Consider the following 23,541-nt stretch of genomic DNA (forward strand, 5'->3'; position numbering starts at 1 on the left):
CGTCTTAAATCTTAATGTCATCGGTAGTGAGTTCATGGTTTTGGAATAGGTCTTTATTTTGTATTTTCGACTTGAAGTCTCTTTTACAATTCCTTAGAGACTTTCGCTATTGCTGCGATGTGCTTCTTGAACTGAATATCCAGTGTTCTCTCTGTTTGTCCAATGAATGTTTTATCATAATGAGATCACGAGATTTTAAGTAACCTAGATTCTTTTTTAAACCATGAAAATTAGAAACACTGAGGTCTCTTTTTACGCGGGGAATACGTCCCGCGTAACTTCGGAAATCAGCGTAAAAAAACCGTGTAACTTCGGAAATTCGTGTAAAATAAACCGCGTAACTTAGGAAATTCGCGTAAAATAACCTAAAAACTAAAAAAAATTTTGATTCCAATTATCCTAGAAATGCATGAAACGTCCAGATTTGGTGTAATCTCAAAAAAAAAAATTTTTTGTGGCTTAGAAAAATTTTAAGACTTCCAAAAACGAAATTTTTTTGATGCCGTATGTCTTAGCAATGCATTAATCGTTGAGATCTGGTGTAATCTGAACATTTTTTTTAGATCGAAAATTTTCTTAGCCGCGCAAAAAGAAACCCCATGAAAAAACCCTTTTTAATTCACCTAGTGGTGTAATGATGTCTTTCTCATATTACTTATATTTTCAAAAATATCACTTGAAGATTTTGTGAAGAAATTTTTTTCAATCTTGAATAAAATTGGAGAATTTTTTTGGGTATAACCTAATATCACCTTTTCAATTTGTGAACGGTTATGTCAAGTTAATGAGAATTTTTCTATATTTTGTATCAATTAAACACACTTTACCATATGAGACTATAGGAACTTTTATTTGAGCCTGTTTGTGGAAATCGATCAAATCATCGATCTGAGAAAATTGAGTGAGTCTCGTTTTAGAACTCAAGTTTATGACCACTATTTTCGGTACTGCTGGAATCGGGAACTTGAAACCAGCATAGCCGAAGTCGGTTCGTTTAGTAAGTTGCTAATATAGCCTACAAGTTGAATCAGTTTTAGGTCAAATCTAGAAGAATTTTACCCTTTCTTATATCGTCGCTCTAAATGACGGTGTGCAAATTTAAACACACTTTACCCTATGAAAGCATGATGAAACTCAATAGCAATCTATGGGACTACGAGATTTTTTTATTTTATAAGTTACATTGTTTGACCCATACTCACACACATACATACACAGGCACATACACTGCTCAGATCGATGAACTGTGTCGAATGATATAGAACACTTAAGCTACGATCAGACTAGTCAGTTTATCTGTCACAGTTTATCTGCCACAGACAAGTAATTTTTCGGCAGTTCATAGGGTAACGGCTCCCTATTTCATCTGAGCTCCTATTCCCATCTCATCTCGTCACCTCATTACTTTGAACATGAATAATATTTTACAACCTACCTGAACCAAACTGTGAAATGTTTTAAAATGATTATAAAAGCTATTGTCACACTTTCCTATTGAAAGAAATGGTTTTCTTCGGTAATTGTTTTTTTTCATTTAAAATAAACTCACTTTCAATTTAGGACAAATTTTCGTCTCAAGATTTACAGTTCGTCATGTTTCTGAATATCTACTAATCGATTCGTCTCAAAACATTATCACTATTTCGCACAATTACGCTATCCTTGAATGCTGGATGGCTTCATAATTAGTAATGTTCACTTGCCACTTGTTTAATTAACGATTTAAAACTTCAAAAATTACCCGAAAAAACAAAAAAATTCTTTAAAAATATGAGATGAAAGTTTTTCACTTAGTTCGCTTGATTGCGCATTGTTTTCATCTCATTTGGTTTCGCAAAGTTGCCAAGTTATCTCATAATGTTAAAAAACAAAAATTGTTTTTCTTCTTCAAATTATCATCGAAAAGTATGTTTTTGGTATCCGTGACATTAGTTTAATTATATTATTGATATGATTATTTCAATAAAACTATTTCGGCTACGAATATTACCAGAAAGAGCGTGTTAAATACTATTGAAATAACCATTGTGGCAAATCTAGTAACACTGGTTTCATTCCGCTATACGTCACCATAACACTGTTGAGTGTGTGTGTTTCATCGGCTGTGCCCAGAGATGCCAGATATTTTCATAGAAAATATGTATTACTTTGCATAGAAAGTCTTTATCTGCTCTATCTGCTTTCACTAATAAAATGGTGTTAATCATAATCAACTATCTGCATAAAAGATTTCCACTTTAACATGTGATTTTTCCGTTGATTAATAAACTTTTAAAGAATCACTGCAATCAAATACTAATAAATACTCAGAGAGAAAAGTCTATTTTTTGCTTCTCACTTTCTATGAACCTGTACAAATCTTTATTAAATTTAAGAAATCTGTATAAAATCTGTACTTTGATTTAAATCAGTATGCGAACGCAAATACAGATAAATCTGTATAAATGGCATCTCTGGCTCTACACTTTGTTGTAAGAAGGGCTAATGAATAAATAGTAACAATTAAATTTTTGTTTTTATTTAAAGTTCACCAAATTAACCTTACAGTAAAATTTTAAATTTAAAGCGAAAGGTAACGGAAACGACCGAAAAATTTTTAAACGTTGAAATGATTTGAAACTAATTCTAAAAAGGCGGGTGAGTAATGTCAGAGACATAACTGGATGTCGTTAATACGAAAAAACTGACACGCTCCCATCACTTTTCCGAATATCAGTTAGTTGATTGATTGTATGAATTGTGCAAGCTTTACTCTTTCACTAATAGAATTTGAAGCGATACACCTACATTAAAGTACAGATTAGTTACATTAAACAGCTACTATTCTACAACTATATATTCCAAACTTGAAACAATTCCTTTTTAATTTGCTAATATAGGAAGCTAGGTACGACAAATTTGTAGTTTATTTTTATTGAAGCTATGAAGTTCGAAGATATCTGATTCTTCTCGAAATTTCAGTACGAGACAATTGCAATGGCCTGGTCTGAAATGTATCTACGATCTTCGGTATGCAAGAGTGATTCTTATAATAATAATGATAGTAATAATAATAATACAGATTAACCTGTATATATGGCAACCCTGTTTCGCATGGCATATTTTCACACGACCCCATACTAGTATAAAGATGTGTTCAACATCATCACTTTCGCTTTCGCATTGCCGTTCGTAATTGAATGTGTTAGTGACGGTACAAATCTGTTTTTCTACCTGTTTTCGGAGCCATCGTTCTGACGGTGTCTCGTACGTACAGAGTAGCTGCTTTAACTTAAATGACGCTATTTCTCACATCACATTTCCTTTTATACGTGCTAGTGGTAGCACGGTAGGATGTCCCCTTTGTTAGAATTCCTTTCCTATACGCAGAACGGGAAACAGTGAAACGATATAAAAGAGAGAGTTAGCAGAGCGGCAGCCAGTAATACTGAATGGGTCGTCGAGCTGCTAACAGCATGTTGTGGAGGAACAATTAAGGGCAAGGTAAAGTCCCGCTCAAACCGTGCTGGTCTGAAGTGCCCAGTTGGCGGCAGAATCCATCGTTTGCCTCGGAAGGGGAACTACGCCGAGCGTGTCAGTGCTGGTGCATCGGTCTATCTGGCGGCAGTGATGGAGTACTTGGTTGCCGAAGTGTTGGAGTTGACCGGTAACGCTGCCCATGACAACGAAAACGAAAATCATCCCTCGCCATCTGCAGCTGGCCATCCGTTGAAAACCCCGTCCTTTTCAGGATGACCACATCACTGTGATAAAGAAATATTTAGAATTGCTTTAAGTTTAGCCAGTTCTGATACGCCTGGAAAGTAGAATGCGCAAATCAAGTGGAAACATTTGTTCTAACAATTTTTGTTTTCGGCCGCATACTAAAGTAATCGCGACAAAAATACATATTGATCTGTGGCAAATCTGTTTCGCACGACATATTTGTAAACTAGTATAAAGATGTGTTCAAAATCATCACTTTCGCTTTCGCATTGCCGTTCGTAATTCAATGTGTTAGTGACGGTGCAAATTATTTTAACTCCCATCTTGATGAATCTTTTGGTAGGAAATATTGAGATCTGAGATGGTTCTCGTGTGTGTCTTGTTTCGGCAATGGGCCTTGCTGGACTTTTTGGCTGCCTTTTTCGGTGTCATTGTGCTGACGGTGTCTCGTGCATTCATATCGGGAAACAATGAGACGACAGGTCCTCGATGTTGCTATCGTGTGTCTTGTTTCGGGAAGAGTTGCTCAGCAAATGATAGGAAAAGTGAACCATTCAACTTTTATATGGATGCTCTTGTATAGATACAGACATCTCGCGTTCTGATTGGCTGGTGCTGTCATGGGTTAAATCAAACAGATTTTTCAATAGTGTACTATTGAAAAACTTCAATATTGTTGTGATACACGTTCAAGTTGAAGATTTTCGATTCTATTGGTAGTTAGATTATATAAATCCTTCTACAGATCACTGAGCTATGAGCTTTCAAAATACGAGAAAGGCAAACGCGCCATATGAATTATCCTCTTTGATACTCGTTTATACCAAACATTTCAGAAAAGTTTCATTGTGAACTATTTAAGAATATGTCACACAACTGAAAGTTTTATCATAAAATTGTGATCATATTTCCGATGGCATGTAGCAAGAATTATGTTGATTCGTTAGATATAACAGGAGATATTCACGATCAAAAACTTATCACTCTCTCAGAGGGTAAATTTTGAAAAGGCGCCCCATAGTAAAGTAAGTCGTATTCACGACAAAATATCGTATGTTGTCTCATAGTTGGCATTAGGCCGTTTTTAAGAAGAATTCTGGCATTTTTAACCTGAAAGTGTAATAATGGAATAATTTGTTTTGATTGCTGTCGCCACTACTAATTTATAGGATGAATAAAGGACCAACGATAGGATGGATGAAAATCCGTTGAGATGGAATAAGAAGCAGAGTAGTGAATACATCATAAGTGTTTTTATCTGTTTTATGAATATTAGTTGAATTTTCAAGAAATGTGAATCAATTCTCAACGTGGAGCAAGGCGAATGAATTAGTAATATGAAATAGTTATAGTGATTTTAGTGGCTAAATCGGGGATCGAAGACGACGTCCTTACAAATGAGACGAAATAGGGAGCCCTTACCCTATTTGGTCTGGCAATGTGATTACACTATTCACAGTTAAATGACTGCAACAGTCAAGTTTGACTGCCGATAGTCAATACTTTGACAGTTGTTATGTTTGACTGTGACAGACTTTTTGAGCATTTTTGTATTGTGATTACATTGATCAGTAGAGATGGGAAATATCGAATAAAATCAGTTATCGATAATATCGATATTTCGTAGCTCAATATCGATATTATCGATAAATATCGATATTTTTACCACCGAAATAAAAATTGATTGAAACAAGAAAGTACATTTGATTGCAAAAATTAATTTAGATTCACAGCCGAACAAATTAGATTTTCAAAAATTGAAAATTCCCTGGACTCAAACAAGCCGTGTTTCCCGCTGTTGAATTGATTTTTTCGGAGGCAACTGATGTTGTTAAAGTTATCAAATGACGCTGTGCAATAAATTTCAGCTCTTTGCATGCTGTGTAATATTCCCAATAAGAGAAAATGTCTGTTTTCTCTGGAGCTTGCTCAACAAACGCTGCCAACAAAATACTTTACCTTAAAGGAGCGAAATTAATCTTCAGTCCAACAACGCCATCGCATGGCACCACATTTAACATATCATGTCAATTGTATGGGCGCGCAGTGCTGCTATTTTGGCGCGCACAAATTTGACATTTCTATCTCCTAAATAGGATTTGAAACCAAAGTCGAAACATTCATCGCTGAAAAATAGCTGATTGGATTTCCCTTTTTTTAAACATAGCTCAAATATCAAATATTAGATAAAAACTACACGAGCGAAGTAAAAATATGAATTTATAATTTTACTGAACTGGTTGCAATATCGAATATCGATAATTTTTGTCAATGCTATGAATTATCGATATCGTCGATATCGTGGTAATATCGATATTATCGATAAATATCGATAAGTTTCCCATCTCTATTGATCAGACAAATCAAAGTTGGTTATAGGGAGTGGGCTGTTTATTACAGTTTTTCTGCACACAGTGATCACATTGGAAGAAAGTTTGTGGGGCAGAGAACTTTTCACGGAATATTGAATTATGATAAAATATCGATCTGATCTCACAAACGGAAGTTCGTTGCGTTGCTACTTGGTTTGTTTCGAAGCAATTAAAGAAGGAATATATATGTGCTCCGGTTTTTTACCTTTTTTATAAATATCAAAAATAGGTATAGAAATCGCTCAAATTTTTCCGAGGCCCGGAGACGCATGGTGGATTGGTTATTATTTTAGACAATTTCAAATACTGAACTGTTTTTAAAAATATGAAACCGAAGCTCTTCGATATATCTAATATTATATTTATTTATTACCCAAATATGAAGTGAGTGGGTTTTTGTTAAAATGAAACGTTTATTTTGAATGAGAAAAAAAATCGATATAGTGACCATATTTCTGGCAATTTGTGGATACCTTGAGAATCAGACATCCCATTTTCGACTTCTTCGTAGGAATTGAAATGGTGCAAAGTCAATGCGTGGCTATTCGATAAAAACAAATGGTAGTCATTTCATTTAAATTCATATTTCATTTCAAAATATTTCATCTTTTTTACAGTACTTTGGTTGTTCTGTTTCTTATTTTCTATCTGTATCTTGGTGTTCACTGATTTAATGTCATTTGATACAAATAGTACTCGGAAATAAATGAATACGACGGTGAGGGAGAAGCTCCCAGTCAAGTGCTTTGATTGTATCCTTCCTGAACTTTGAAACTGATTTTGATTTGACTCTGCAGTATTTTTCTTCAAATGCAAGCATAAATCATAATTAACTTTTTTCATCAATTCATTATTTAATTTTTCATAATAACTTCATCCAAGTACAAAGAAAAACGTTCCAGTACTATGCTTCTGGAGATCCATTGCACTTTATCGTGAAGGAGGAGCTAGGAAAATTCAGTAGTAATTTCTATTGAGAATTCTACGAAATATGCGATAAGCTTCATTATTTCGACCGGAAATGACGACATTGACAACGCGGTTCGGTGAGAAGTTAGTACACGTGGTTAAGCGATAGAATTGGGGTCCAATACTCGTTAATCGATTTCGTACTTTTTTGTAAAATAAAAAATATTTGTGTATAAAACTAAAGAATCACAGCATCATACACAAAGAGCCTTGGGCTATTCCCGGCTTCTAGTTCCTGAAATAGTGGTCATATACTCAAAAATGGAACTCACTCACATTTCGTAGAGGTCGCTTGACCGATATTCACAAATTTAGGTTCAAATAAAAGGCCAAAACTCCTGAGATTCTGAATTTTGCGCGAATGCAACTGTTACAAATTTCATTTTTGCCATTTCTAAAATTATAAGTATTTAAAATTTAAACCGTCGTTTAAAGTACGATGGCCGAATCATATAAAATCTTATAAAATTGACTAAAATCAATGCAGTTTGTAAGTCACGTTAACAGAGTGTCATTCGAACCGATATCATTTACACCGGTTGCAGAAGTACCTGCAACAGCAAAACTGTTTCATTTTGTTGGTTGTGCTGATTGATTTTTTTGTTTTCTTTCAAGAAGCAATAAAAATTATTTCGAAGAATACCACATATATGAGAATGTGAGAATATGAATAATACGAGAAAGCCATCAATACACCACTAGGTGTATTAAAACAGGTTTTTTATTACTATCTGGTTTCTACACATTAGAAAATAATTGATCACGAAACCAATCCTCTTGGGGAAAACCACGTGCACTCTTCTCACACTGGTGCTGGAACGTTTTGCTTTGTGTTTGGATGAAATAAACAAGTTTTTGGTTGTCATAGAATCTGTGGCAGACAACTTCTGCACAACAGTTTCAGAAACGGTCAAATTTGTCTGTACAGCAGGCATGTCCAAACACTGCACTGCACTGCGTGCTTCATATAACCACCGCCACCGCGTGTATTGAGAATGCCATTGCGTGCCAGTGCACAAAGATAAACACGAAACGCAATATCCGAAGCCATGGTGCTCGTGGCGCTGTTTTATTTTCAGCACTGGTGTTTCAAGCTTCGGCATACACCGGAACCGCGTGTTTTCAGTTTCATTAAACACCGGAGCCGAGTGTTTTCAATTTCGCGAAGGCACCAAAGAGCACCCATGCGTTGGTTATATTGTCAATCAATTGAATTCAATCAGACGCGTATTGATGAAAAAAGAATTAATCATTCAAACGCATTTTTCGTCATACCGTGGCGCTATAGGTGCTTATAGTACAAGCAACGTATATGGCAAAATCGGAAACACTCGGCTTAAAAACGTATTTTATGCAAGAACCGGACACAAATGGCGTTTCGATAACGGCAGTGATAAGACCAAATTGACGAGAGTACGGATAATTTACTCTAATTTTATGCAGATGTAATGAACAATGAAATCTCTGACACCACTTGCCTATCGTGAGGCCACCTAACGCATTCGAACCAATACACAAAATATATTTTTCTAGAACCCAAAGCAGCTAAATGTAGGTTTTATTTGCGCTTACCAAATTTATTTTTCTTATTTCTGATCTGCATATTTCTACAGTAGAATAATTCTTGTAACCTTTTTGTAATCACTTAAAGCTCTTCGTGGGGTGATTTGTAGAAATCTCGTTGTTTAGTTTTCGGTGCACAGAACAAATCTAACCGTAATTTTTTACCACTCCAGAGCGAACACTGTGTGAACTTCGTAAAAAGCAAGCATGCAAAATGACCGCAAAAGGTAGAAAATAGCGTTGTAAATCTTTGCGAAAAATTGTGAAGAGTCTAAAAAGAACCGATTGATTACGATGCTGAACTATATTACTGACTATATAACTGAGTAGTACAAACAGAAAATTTTCCAGATTTTTAGGTTGATTTGTGACAACAAAGAATGTGGTTTGATTCAGCTAATGTTCTTTTTTTTCGAAATAACGTACATTTGTTCTTAGCAATCAAGTTAAAGTTTACAGTAATCAGATTCAGGCTTGAATCCATTACCGTTTTCGCTTATTGATATTTATATATTATTTCGCAGCCCGAGGGCTGATCCGGAGTCGCCTAAATAACTTGTGAGATGTTTGGTTGGTAAACGACTGGACAATGCGTAATTCAGGCCCCAGGGTGGCTCTTAGCCTCTTGTCTAGTAACTCCTATCCCTACCTCCCCGCGGTGCCGGCTGGGGTACGAGCAACCATAGGAAAGATCGGATAACCAATCCCGGTGGGAGCGTCTGTACTCCATGTTAGGAGCGGCTTCAAACAGCATCTGTTTTGGTATCCAGCGGCTGAGTATGAAATGCTGCATCCCGTCCAGCTAAATCCAAGGTGGCAACCCCACCAATCGTCCTAGTGCTAGTTGGGACGTCCTAGTGCTAGTTGGGACGTTAAACAGAGCAAGCACGATGATCCTCCGGCGAGACAAGGGGTTGGCGTAGGTCTAATAAGCCGCCCATAAAACATTTATAACGAATAATACAGGAGAGAATACGACCCGGAACAATCGGCATGGACCCACGCGACGAAATAAGGACTACGATTGGAAACTTGGAACATGGAACTGCAAGTCGCTAGGTTTTGCAGGCTGCGACATGATAATATACGACGAACTAAATCCTCGCAACTTCGACGTCGTGCACTGCAGGAACTTTGTTGGATTGGACAGAAGGTGTGGAAAAGCGGACATCGAGCGGCTACCTTCTACCAAAGCTGTGACACAACAAACGAGCTGGGAGCTAGCTTTATAGTGCTGGGCAAGATGCGTCAGTGAGTAATTGGGTGGCAGCCGATCAACGCTAGGATGTGTAAGTTGAGAATTAAAGGCCGCGTTTGTTTCAATTACAGCATCATTAACGTGCACTGCCCACATGAAGGGAGACCCGATAACGAGAAAGAAGCGTTCTACCTGCAGCTGGAACAAGCTCATGACGGCTGCCAACGCAGAGACGTAAAACTTGTCGTCGGTGACATGAATGCCCAGGTAGGAAGGGAGGCAATGTACCGACCGGAAATCGGGCCGAACAGCCTGCATGCTGCATCGAATAACAACGGCCAACGGTGTGTCAACTTTGCGGCCTCCCGAGGAATGGTAGTCTGCAGCACCTTCTTTCCCCGCAAGGATATCCACAAAGCTACTTGGAGATCACCTGACCAACAGACCCAAAACCAAATCGATCACGTTTTGATCGACGGAAAATTTTTCTCGGACATCAACAAAGTTCGCGCCTACCGCAGTGCGAATATAGATTCGGACCACTACTTGGTTGCTGTATGCATGCGCTCAAAACTTTCGACGGTGGATACTAAACGTCGAAACCGAACGTCTTGAAGATGGCTGGAGAGACATCCGTTCTGCCATAGGTAGCACTGCATCAGCAACGCTAGGTACGTCGGCTCCGAACGTAAGGAACGACTGGTTCGACGACGAATGTGAACAGTTAGTGACCGAGAGGAATGCAGCTTGGGCGACACCGGACGAGAGCAAACGAGGAGCGATACAGACAGGTGCGGAACAGACTAAACTCGGTATCCCGTAGAAAAAAGCGTCAACAGGAAGACCGAGATCGCGAAGCGATGGAACAGCTGTTTCGTGCTAATGACACAAGAAAACTCTATGAGAAGATGAACCGTTCGCGCAGAGGCCATGTGCCACAGTCCGATATGTGCAAGGACAGCAAAGAGAATCTTCTCACGAACGACTGTGAGGTGATCGAGAGTTGGCGGCAGTATATCGACGGTGTGGCGGAATACGACAGTGTGGCGGAATACGAAAGTGGCGGCGCAGTAACGAACTTGGGAACGCGTGCAGAGGACGATAGACTGCCGGTCCCAGACCTCCAAGAAGTCGAGGAGGTGGTAAGCCGGTTGAAAATTAATAAGGCCGCTGGCGTTGACCAACTACCAAGTGAGCTACTAAAACACGATGGTAGTGCACTAGTGAAAGCACTTCACTGGGTCGTTTCCAAGATCTGGGAGGACGAGATTTTACCGAAGGAATGGATGGCAGGAATCGTGTGTCCCATCCACAAAAAGGGCGATAAGCTGGATTGCTGCAATTACCGCGTGGTAACTCTGCTGAACGCCGCCTACAAGGTACTCTCCCAAATCTCATGCCGTCGACTTTCACCGATTGCAAACGAATTCGTGGGACAATATCAGGCAGGATTTATGGGCGAACGCGCTACCACGGACCAAGTGTTCGCCATCCGCCAGATGTTGCAAAAGTGCCGCGAATACAATGTGCTCACACATCACTTATTCATCGATTTCAAATCAACCTACGACACAATCGATCGAGAACAGCTATGAAAAATCATGCACGATTACGGATTCCCGGACAAACTGATACGATTGGTCAAGGCTACGATGGATCGAGTGATGTGCATTGTTTGAGTATCGGGGATAAACTCGAGTTCCTTCGAAATTCGCAGAGGGCTACGGCAAGGTGATGGCCTTTCGTGTCTGCTATTCAACGTTGCTTTGGAGGGTGTGATAAGAAGAGCGAGGAAACTCCGTCCAGCTTCTTGGTTTCGCTGATGATATTGATATTATAGCACGCAACTTTGAGAAGATTTTAGATACGTACATCGGACTAAAAGCTGAGGCCAAGCGGATCGGACTAGACATCAATGTATCAAAGACAAAGTACATGAAAGGCAGGGGCTCGAGAGAAGAAAACGTCAGCCACCCATTACGAGTTCTGATAGGTGGTGATGAAATCGAAATAGTCGACGAGTTCGTGTGCTTGGGCTCACTGGTGACTGCCGATAATGACACCAGCATGCTTACTTTGGACTACGCAGGACGCTTTGATCGAGTAAAATTCGCCGTCGTACGAAGTTAACTATCTACAGAACGCTGATTAGACTGGTTATCCTCTACGGGCACGAGTCCTGGGGAATGCTTGCGGAGGATCAACGCGAGGTAATAAACTTGCTACCCGGACTTGCACCCGACGACACCTCAGCAGTAAACAGGCAGCAGAGCACATTATGTGCTGACGCAGAACACGGTATACATTTCGGCATGTTGCTAATTGTGACAACGTGTGCAGAACGCACGGCAGCTAGAGTATTGTTAGTTTAATTTTTCGGAATAAAGTCAGTCTTGATTTAGCCTTAATCTGGAATTGACATTTTTTTAAAAGAAATCCAAAGACTCGATTTCTTAACTGGCGCCCGAATAGGGACCGCCTCGCGTGTGGGTATAGCATAAGTCCAAGTGTCGTTGAAAACTCTTAAGTGAACAGTGAAACTGTGAAATCTGGTTCAAAGAGCCAGCACCGATAACAAACAAAGTAAGTTCTAAGTGTCAGTGAAAATTCTTAAAGTGAACAGTGAAACTGTAGAATCTGTTTAAACATGAAATAATATACTCTACTAGTGTGTTTAACTATCAAGAATAGAATAATTATTGTCTTTTATTAAAGTTAATCGCTTATTTATATCCTATCCTCTCATAACTTAGCTAATTGAGTTTTACAGTATGGATTGCTAAAATCCGAGGGGAGGAGTTAGAACGCGCAGCGTAAATCTGATTTAACCAATGACATGTCTCGGCCATTGTATGATTTGAGTAGGAGAGAGTGAGTAATGTTTCTAGACAATTGTGTGAGTGTGATACGGAGAGGAGCGGGCGATAGCATGTTGGGTTATTCTCGTGAGTGTCGGTTTGAGTTAGTGTGTGTTCTTGAGTTACTTGTTGTTCTAGTTCTCGTCGGTTGGTATTCAATTGCGGGCATGAGGGGTGTCAAGGAAGGGGAAGTGTCACAGTAGGTCAGGTCTGTTTATTTTCAATGCAATGGTGTGTAACTTAATGCTTCCTCATTTCGCTCGTAGAAATTTATGTTTACGTAGCTCCTTTCTTTGGGTCAGCTTGAATGCCTTCACGTAGGTAATGTATTTGTTTTATGTAGGTTTTTGGGTTTTCGTGGAATGGTGTCGAGTGGAAATTTGTCGAGTACGTGTTTATGGAAATTTGTCAAGTGCGTGTGGTCTGGGGTGTGAGAAAGATTTAGTCTTGAATATTTTAAATGGTCTGAAATGTGTGAGGAGATTTAGCGTTAAATGCTCATATTACACCTGGTTCAAAGAGCCATCACCGATAATAAACGAAGCGAGACGTGGGACACCGAGGAGTCAACCCGATCGGCATTAGGACCCTTAATAGCTGCTCAGCAAAAAGGACACCCCGACGTGCCTGCCCACGTTTCCCCCACAAGAAGAGGTGGCAAATAAAACAAAAAGTTCAGTTTTGGAAATGCTGGCATTAATGTAAGTAGGTATATAATTAGATTAGATTACTCATTAGTGACATCAGTGAAAAAATTTGTTTTGTCAAAATAGAGGGGAAAAAGAGTCGATTAGTTTACTATTTCGGAAAAATAATGCAACTGCAACCGAAACCTTCACCAGAAGCGGAGCTCGCTCGCCGACAGCAGCTCGCTATCGCCAATTTTTCTCATGTGATAATATTATCGGACTTTGTCCGAGATTTGGTAAAATTTGATGGCAAACCAACGGAATTAATAAGTTGGATTAGTGATGTCGAGGGCATATTTGATCTCTATCGAGATCTTCCATCCGACTCGACCGAATTCGAACTATTGCAACGAACAATCAGAAGAAAGGTCGTTGGTGAGGCCTCTGACGTTCTCAATTCCAATAATGTTCTATACAATTGGCAAAATATAAAAGACACCTTATTACTCTACTACAGAGATAAGCGTGATCTTAAAACCCTTGACTGCAAACTAACGACAATTTGCTAAGCTAACAATGAGAGTCTAAGTAGTTATTTCAGCCGAGTTAATAATTTATTGGTAGCTATGGTAGTTGAGGTCCAAACAGATCCAGTACTTAGCACCAATGCTGAAACGCACATAGCGTATTTCAGAGAGAAATCTCTTGACTCATTTACAAAAGGTCTTTGAGTATACTACTAGGACCTTTGAGTATACTACTGAAGACAGCAGACGTGAAAACACTAAGCAAAGCGTATCACTTCTGTATGGACTATTACAACATGGATGCGAGAAATACACCATTCTAAAACCAATATTCTAATCATCCACTACCAAAACCGAGGGATTTTAATTCACAGAAGCTGCCGCCCCCAGTTCCACTGCGGCGATCATCTGTTTACTCACCTTATGGATGATTTACTCAACAACCCAACAGAATATTTCCACCTGTTCACTCACCCTTTCGGACAATCCCAACTAATTTTCAGAGAAATCATATGTTCCCTCCTCAGCCAGGTCCGTCACTTCCAAAACCCGAACCGATGGAAGTAGATCATAGTATCTGCAGCCGCAATATCAATTATGGTAATCGGCCAATAAACCGACCATTATTTCCAAGCAGATCGATATTTCCACAAAAGAGACCGTTTCCGCCATCCTCTCAGACGTTTACCCGTAAACGACAAGCTCACCCACTGGAGAGCTCATATTCTTTAAACAACGATAATTTCTCTGACACATATTTCTCATACGACCAGCAACATGAATATAGCCCTTACGAATACTCCGATTCCTACACAGACTACCAACCATATTACCAACAGGAGTATGAGCCAAGTAACCAGAATGATCAGGCGAACGTCGAACTCGAATCGTCTAACCTAGAGGCAGAAACAAAACCCGAACAGCAAGCTAATTTTTTAGAATGGCAAGCGAGTTGGTGAGACCAACTATGCCATACATAAACTTAAAAACTACCATCGGATAGTTTCCCTTTCTAGTAGATACGGGACCCAACATCAATTTAATCCACCCACTCTTAGCAAAAAACTATTCACTATCAAGACCTATCATTTTTCAGCAAGAAACATAGGAAGTGCAAACGGAAGATTTAACCAAAGATAAACTCAAGATTACAATGTCTTATACGATCCATCGAAAAATATCGGATCAGTAATCGTGAACCAGTGAACCTAGTAATACTGTAATTTGGTTGAGCCTTCGTTAATAAGCGTTGATAAACATTTGAAAATGACGGTAAAATACCATAGTAACAATACAAGTTTGGAAGTAAGTAAACTTTTGTAAACATATCACACATAATATTTTGTTACTTTCATTCACTTAAGATAAGATTATAACAAATTGAATATATTCTTAATAATAATTTAATTGATTTTTCAAGTTCCAAGATTTACTCGTCATGCAGCAAAATACCGAGAGTTTTTTCATATTGCAGCTTAGGATTGGTACTACGTAAACAAGCATTGTTATATTAACGACGCATGTAGCGATTCGACGCTTGTTGTTTTGTTTCAGATAATAATTGAACTACAACTGACGGTGAACCGAAATCAACGAGGGGTCGTATTTGAATAGTAAACGAGAAATCATAGACTATTCCATCTTGAGTTTATCTTTGATTTAACGCTAATACAGCAATTGATTTCAACTTTTTCAACCCAAAAATCAATCATTACGCACAGTTTTTACTTCACAATGCAAATGCAAAAATTGACCTTGGTAACAATACTTTGCAATTATCTAAAGGAAACGAAGACTTAACCATCCCTCTCTTAAAATACTCTACAGAAAATAAAACGAATTCTTCAAACGCTGCTATACACCAACCCATTTTACACTCAATTCCTAACGAAGAAATAATTAGGACCTCTCATCTAGCGTATGATGAAAAAGTTAAACTACTCGAGGTGCTCGAGCGACACCATCAGGTATTTCATAAACCTGATGACAATTTGACCTGTAGCACAGTCAGTCGTCGAATGTGCTATAGACACGGTGGATGAACAAACAAGTAGATAAACTCCTTCGCGACGGAATTATAAGACCATCACGTTCAGCCTGGACATCTCCAGTTTGGATTGTGCCAAAAAAATCCGACGCCTACGGAGAGAAAATATTTAGAATGGTAGTGGACTATCGAAAATTGAACGAGAAAACAATCTCCGATAGATACCCTATACCAGAAATCAACTATGTCATAGACCAACTTAAAGATCAAAAATATTTTGTCACTCTAGATTTGGCTTCTGGTTTTCACCAGAATAAAATTAAAGAGAAAGACTACTAGTATGCCATTTGGATTAAAAAATGCACCCGCCATATTTCAGCGAGCGATCGACGACGTATTGAGGGAGCACATAGGAAAAATTTGTTACGTCTACAGTTATGGACGAACCCGAATAGCACTTGGCCCGTACGCACAGACCTCAGCAAAGTACGCACCAGCAGTAAGACGCCAGTGTATCCAACGCGTAGAGATGTCAACCACCCTGTTACCAATCATTGAACCGCTGACATCGCAGCAGACATCCGGCCACCGTGGTTGCATCAGCCAGGAACCATTGGTAATTGCATCAGCCGAAACCACCACGCCGCATCGACGATTCGACATGTTCGGACAGGATAACCGCTGAATCAATAGTTTAGGACTAGGTAGTCAGGGCTAACGAACATTCAGGCAGGACAAGTTAGTCAGTTCGATTTAAGAAGTGAAACAGTTCGGTCCCAAGACCAACAGTGTAATCAAAGTGTAAAACATTTTTAAAAACCTTTTTATGTAATAAAGAACTTAAGTGGCGCAGTCGTACGGCTCGTTCTACGACTTAGTGAAGAGACTCCAACAAGTGTAGTGAAAGTTTACGATTAAGTAAAACCTACAAATTAGTGTTCAATCCGGAACGTTGATTGACCGGCGGAGAAGTTTCATCGAGAAGCATCGCAAGCCATCCCTCACCCCGTAGGCGATTCGCGTCAATCAATTGGAGGATCTCAACTAAAGCGGTGGATTTAAATCCTTCAAGAACGAGGAACCGTGAGTAATCTCTCCCTTTCTTTTACTAAAAACTTTATGCCCAAATTTAATCCTATTCCAAAAGTAAGAGCCTTAAAGTTCTCTGAAATGGAAAACGTTAATTTGCAAGCCATCTTTGACCAAATTCAAAGCTTGGAACAAAGAATCGGTGCTCTCCAAATGGAGAATAGCACTTTACAACAGCAGCAGCAACAACTGCAACAACAACAACGGCAAGCTCCCATAATGGAGGAACGCCGCACTGACTTCTTTAGAATTCCCGATCCAATTCGGATGATTCCATCATTCGACGGGAATAAGAAACAATTGACTCATTGGCTAGACACAGCCAGAAGAGCTTTAAATTTATGCCGACCACACGTAGCACCGGATCTATTTGCCGTGTACGAACAGGCGGTGATAACCAAAGTCGAAGGCAAAGCCCGAGACATGATATGTGTAAATGGAAACCCTACTACCTTCGAGGAGGTAGCAGACATGTTACACAGTGCTTATGGTGATCGCAATAACATTGCGACTTACCAAACACAACTCTGGTCATTGAAAATGACCGAATCTTTACACATTTATTACAAACGCACTAAAGAAATTATGGTTAACATGAAATCTTTAGCGAAGCAAAATCAAACATACTTGGCACACTGGGAAGCAATAAACCAATTTCTAGAACAAGAATGTTTGGCTGCTTTTATAAATGGACTCAGTAAACCATATTTCGGATATGCTCAAACTGCTCAACCAAGTGATTTAGAGGATGCTTATGCATTCTTGTGTAGATTCCAGAATGCAGAGAAAACTAAAACACACACCCAAGCAGCGTTCGAGCAACAACCTAATTCCAACAAAAATTTTAAGCCTTTTAATAAATCATACAATAAATACCCGGAAGCACAATCTTCAACCCGGCACAAAAATTCATCAGACAGGCAAAAAACGACACCAATGGAAATAGACCCATCGTTGCGTTCTAACAGAATTTACAATCACGATGCCGAGCAGGAAGACAACGAATTAGATATAAGCGACACCGAAGAGGAAGTAGAAGCCGAAGAATCAGGTGTAAATTTTCAAATTGTCTTTCCTCACAACGCGCTGACCTGAATGCAATAAATGGATTACCCTATGTAACAGTTAAACTCTTTGACAAAGATGCAAAATTACTAGTAGACAGTGGTTCAAACAAAAATTTTATTTCTCCCCGTCTGATCCCAAAATCAAAACAAGAAAAATGCAAAACCATTCGAATCTCTAACACTTCAGGGCAACATTCCACTGATAAAAAATTTATTACGACACTTTTCGGTATGAAACAAAAAGTTCATTTTTACCTTTTAAATTTTCATAAATTTTTCGACGGTATCATTGGTTATGAAACACTCTCTGATTTAGAAGCTCTTATTGACGTGAGCAATCATAAATTAGTTCTCCCACAAAAAACACTTGCCATGCAAATAAGGAAATTAGGTCCGCCGCAGATCACACTGACTGAAAATTCGACGAGAATCATTAAACTCCCTGTTTCTCAAGACAGTGGCAACGTTTACCTTCCTAATGATATAAAAATAGACAATGCAGTAATCCAGTCAGGATTGTATCATGCAGAAAAAGGTTTCGTAAACGCCCCGATAAGAAATTTCGGCCAAACCGTGACATTTCATTGGACGCATCCGGCAAAAACAATACAGGTAGCAGAGGTGAATAACATAAACTTAAATCACCTGCATCAAACATCTCACACACCCTACGCAGAATTAGAAAAAATGATTAGAAGTAGTCATCTTAACTCTGAAGAAAAACCTGCTTTATTGAAAACCCTTGCTAAATATTCCAAAATCCTTCACAAAGATTCAGAAAAATTGTCTTGCACTTCCACAATCCAACATCGAATTAAAACAGTTGACGACATTCCAGTGCACACGAAAACATACAGATACCCCCAGGTTCACAAAGCTGAAGTCGAGAAGCAAGTAAACGAAATGTTTGAAGATGGGATTATCCAGAATTCCATCTCACCATGGACATCTCCAATTTGGATCGTTCCAAAGAAACTTGATGCTAGCGGCAAGAAGAAATGGCGCATTGTCATAGATTACCGCAAATTAAACGAAAAAACCGTGGAGGACAAATTTCCAATCCCACGAATCGAGGAAATACTCGATAGGCTTGGTCGTAGTACCTACTTCACTACGTTAGATCTAAAATCTGGATTCCACCAGATTGAAGTCCATCCCAAGGACAGGCCGAAAACCGCTTTCAGTACGGACCAAGGACATTTTGAATTCATACGTATGCCTTTCGGACTTAAAAACGCACCAGCAACTTTCCAGCGTGTAATGAATCACATTCTTGGAAATTTAATCGGAAAGTGTTGCCTAGTCTATTTAGATGACATCATAATCTTTGGTAATTCACTTCAGCAACATCTCGACAATTTAAACAAAGTTCTTCAAACACTCGCTCAAGCTAATCTAAAAATTCAGCTAGACAAATGTGAGTTCCTTCAGAAGGAATGTGAGTTTTTAGGCCATATAATAACCCAAGACGGCATTCGACCAAATCCCAATAAAATTGAAAAAAATCTAGGTTGGCCAATTCCAAAGACCACTACTCAAATCAAAGGATTCTTAGGTTTACTTGGATATTACAGGAAATTTATTCGCGACTTCGCGAAACTAACTAAACCTTTAACGAAATGTTTGAAAAAGGATGAAAAAATTATTCATAACGAACAATTCATTAACTGCTTCAATGATTGTAAACGATTACTGACAACCGATCCCATTTTAAAATATCCTGATTTTAACAAGAAATTTATTCTCGAAACTGACGCAAGCGACTTCGCACTCGGAGCAGTTTTGTCCCAAAAATTCGATGACGGTAAAGAACACCCTATTGCATACGCATCAAGAACTTTGAATGAAGCAGAATGCAACTATTCTGCTACTGAAAAAGAATTGTTAGCCATTGTTTGGGCAACAAAACATTTTAGACCGTACATTTATGGAACCCATTTTGAAATACGCACGGACCACAAACCACTCGTGTGGCTCCGACAGAAAAATGATTTAAACCGAAGACTTTTACATTGGAAACTTGCTCTAGAAGAACTTGAATTTGAAATCAAGTACAAAAAAGGAACATTAAACACAAATGCGGACGCACTTTCTCGTATCGAACCTGAACCAGAACAGCAAACAGAAATAAACGCAAACTCCTCCTCCAGTGACGACATGACACAACACTCTGCGGATACCGACGATAGCGACTTTATCCCATCGACACTAAGGCCTCTAAACGACTTCAGAAATCAAATTATTCTGCAAGAAGCGAACGAGGATAGCCAAGAATCTCTAACCTTATTTAGAAACTATCATAGAACTATAATCAAAAAGACCAATTTCGGTCCCGCCTCATTAATCAACATTTTGAAGGAATACGCCACAAATAGGTGCACTACCGGCATTTACTGTAGCGAAAAGATACTGTGTAGTTTACAAACAATATACAAGAACTATTTCTCCAGAGCGAAGACATTTAAAATATTCTGGACGCAACAATTGCTAGAAGACATAACTGACGAACTTGAACAAGACCTAATAATCCAAAGGCAACACAACGCAAACCATAGAGGCATTACCGAAACTAAATCCCACATATCCCGAAAATATTTTTTCCCGAATATGAAATCAAAAATTACCAAATTTATCAACCTTTGCAGGTTATGCCAAACAGCTAAGTATGAAAGAAGGCCATATAAACAACAATATAAACTAACAGCAACACCTACAAAACCGTTGCAAATTGTACATATGGACATTTTTATCATCAATAACAAACATTATCTAACATTATGCGATAAGTTTTCAAGACTAACAATGGCGATCCCTCTAAGGACACGCAACGCTATACACATACTTAAAGCTATAACTTACTTCTTTTCAAACGTAGGAAAACCTTCCCTTCTCGTCATGGACCAAGAAGCATCATTCACTTCAACAACAATTAAAGAGTTCCTTGAAGAAAATGATGTTGCGTACCATTATACAAGTGTTGGGCAGTCCTCTTCCAACGGAACGGTTGAAATTGTTCACAGAACGTTGAGAGAACTGCATAACATCTTGAGTATTAGGGAAACAACAAAAGATTTGTCAGAAACAGCAAAAATTAATTTGGCAGTCTCTATTTATAACGAATCAATACACTCGCAAACAAAATTAACCCCTAAAGAGCTATTCTTTGGCTTTAAAAATGAGGAAACGGTACCCGAAGATTTAGAAGAAAGAATTAGACAAAAAGAGATATTCTACAGAATCTTTTCTGAAAAATATGAACAAAAGAAGCTCAGAGATTTAGAAAAACTCAACAAGAGCAGAGAAGAGCCTGAAAATTTCTCTTTAAATGACACGATCTTCGAGAGAAAACGCAATAATCTAAAACACCAACCTCGATATCAAGAACTAAAAGTAGTAGAAAATAGGGAAACTAACATAATTGACGAGAGCGGAAGAAAAATCCACAAAACTAAGCTAAAACGAAAACGAAATATTTTATCCTAACAATAATTAATAATCCCATTTTTTTGTCTTCAATTTAATGTTTCTTTACAGCTGGAAGATGACACCCAAAGTTACTATAATTTATTGTTGCACCATACTTCTGTGGTGCGATTTCATCAGCCCTTCAGACATAGAAATAATCGAACTAAACAACAATCCAGGCATTGTTGCTTTCAAAACCAAACCCGTTTTTTTAAAAGAAGGTTTCCACACGCTAATTCATAAATTCAATCTGTATCCATTTAGAATTATCTTAAAACAATATAAAACAATTATCAACAAGCTAGAAGAAAATCCAAATATTATCGAAATAGTCAACATTTTAAAGCAAAAACATAGCCAAGCTTATTTTGTACTAGAAAATCTAACTATAAAACGAAGGAAAACAAAAAGATCTCTCAATTTTCTTGGATCTACTATAAAAATGATAACGGGAAACCTTGATAATGAAGATTTACTCAAAATTGAAAATCAATTGGAATCTTTGAAATATTCAAACAATGCTTTAATTACAGAAAACAATGAACAGGTCAGAGTATATGAGTTATTTGAAAGCAGGATTAACAATTTAACAAAAGAAGCTTATAGACAATCTATAGAAATTGATAGCATCATAAAACAAGCTAGGTTGAGTTTAGACAGGCCAATCGACTGGAAACACATTCTACACGTACACAGCATCATCTTCAACATCGACATGATCCACCACCAGCTGATGACAATCTTCGAATCAATACAACTATCGAAACTTGGTATAATATCAAAAACGTTCTTACAACCTCCAGAACTGGAATTTGCAACGCAACTGTTGGAATCACAAGGCATATCAATTGAAAGCTACGATCAAACTTATGAGTTTCTGGAACCTGTAGCTTTTCATAACGATTCAGACATAATAGTCCTCATCAAAATTCCCAAGCTTAGACGAGGAGAATATGTACAACTTCATATAGAAACCATTCCCATAAACGACAAAATCATCGCAATAAACGCTACCAACGCTATTGTTGGCAACAACGAATCGTATCTGGTAGAACATCCATGCAATAACATTGAGAAAAACAGTATTTGTGACATACAAAATCTGTTCAACATATCCAACGACAAATGTCTCCATCCAATATTACGAGGAAATCCTGGTACTTGTACTTTTACAAAGCCATCAACGCTCTCGAAGTTCAAATCAATCGAAAATCTTGGAGTACTGATAAAAAACTCCATTGAACCAACACTTATGCAGAACAGTTGTGGTTTTGGATCAAGAAATCTGACAGGAACATACCTTGTGTCATTCGAAAATTGCACCATAAAACTCAACGGAACGCAGTTCAACAACAAGATTTTCAAAGGAAAAACCAAACCCACTATCCTTCCACTCCATTTAGTGCACGTAAATGAATCAGAATTAATATCTGAGCCCATCACCAATTTGGAACTGTTACACGTACATAACCGTAATAAGCTAGAGTATCTAGAAACCATTACAAAAAGGACCAGAGTATTTAACATTGGAGCCATAGTTTTAATCACATGTCTCGTCATAACCTTCGTTACATTCATCATAAGAGAAATCCACAAACTTAAGCTGAAACTAATCATTCGAATTCCAATAGACAAAGTTGCAGACAGCTCACAATCAGGGTTGAACCGAGACGGTTCAATCTAAGAAGGGGGAAGTTATGGACGAACCCGAATAGCACTTGGCCCGTACGCACAGACCTCAGCAAAGTACGCACCAGCAGTAAGACGCCAGTGTATCCAACGCGTAGAGATGTCAACCACCCTGTTACCAATCATTGAACCGCTGACATCGCAGCAGACATCCGGCCACCGTGGTTGCATCAGCCAGGAACCATTGGTAATTGCATCAGCCGAAACCACCACGCCGCATCGACGATTCGACATGTTCGGACAGGATAACCGCTGAATCAATAGTTTAGGGCTAGGTAGTCAGGGCTAACGAACATTCAGGCAGGACAAGTTAGTCAGTTCGATTTAAGGCCATCGTCCAAGTACCATGCGCGCGGGTGGTTTTAGGAAATTTTCGATGGAAATTTCGAAAAATTTGACAAAACCAAAAACATACAGACCTTT

General features: G+C 38.6%; 1 protein-coding gene across 1 annotated transcript in view; it reads right to left on the bottom strand.

The window, feature by feature from the left end:
• Nucleotides 1–23,541, bottom strand: part of LOC131440647 (neuroendocrine convertase 2) — a 457,599-nt gene that overhangs the window by 424,260 nt on the left and 9,798 nt on the right. The gene's annotated exons all lie outside the window — the stretch shown is intronic.

Source organism: Malaya genurostris, chromosome 1, assembly GCF_030247185.1.
Source record: "Malaya genurostris strain Urasoe2022 chromosome 1, Malgen_1.1, whole genome shotgun sequence".
Classification (NCBI taxonomy): Eukaryota; Metazoa; Arthropoda; class Insecta; order Diptera; family Culicidae; genus Malaya; species Malaya genurostris.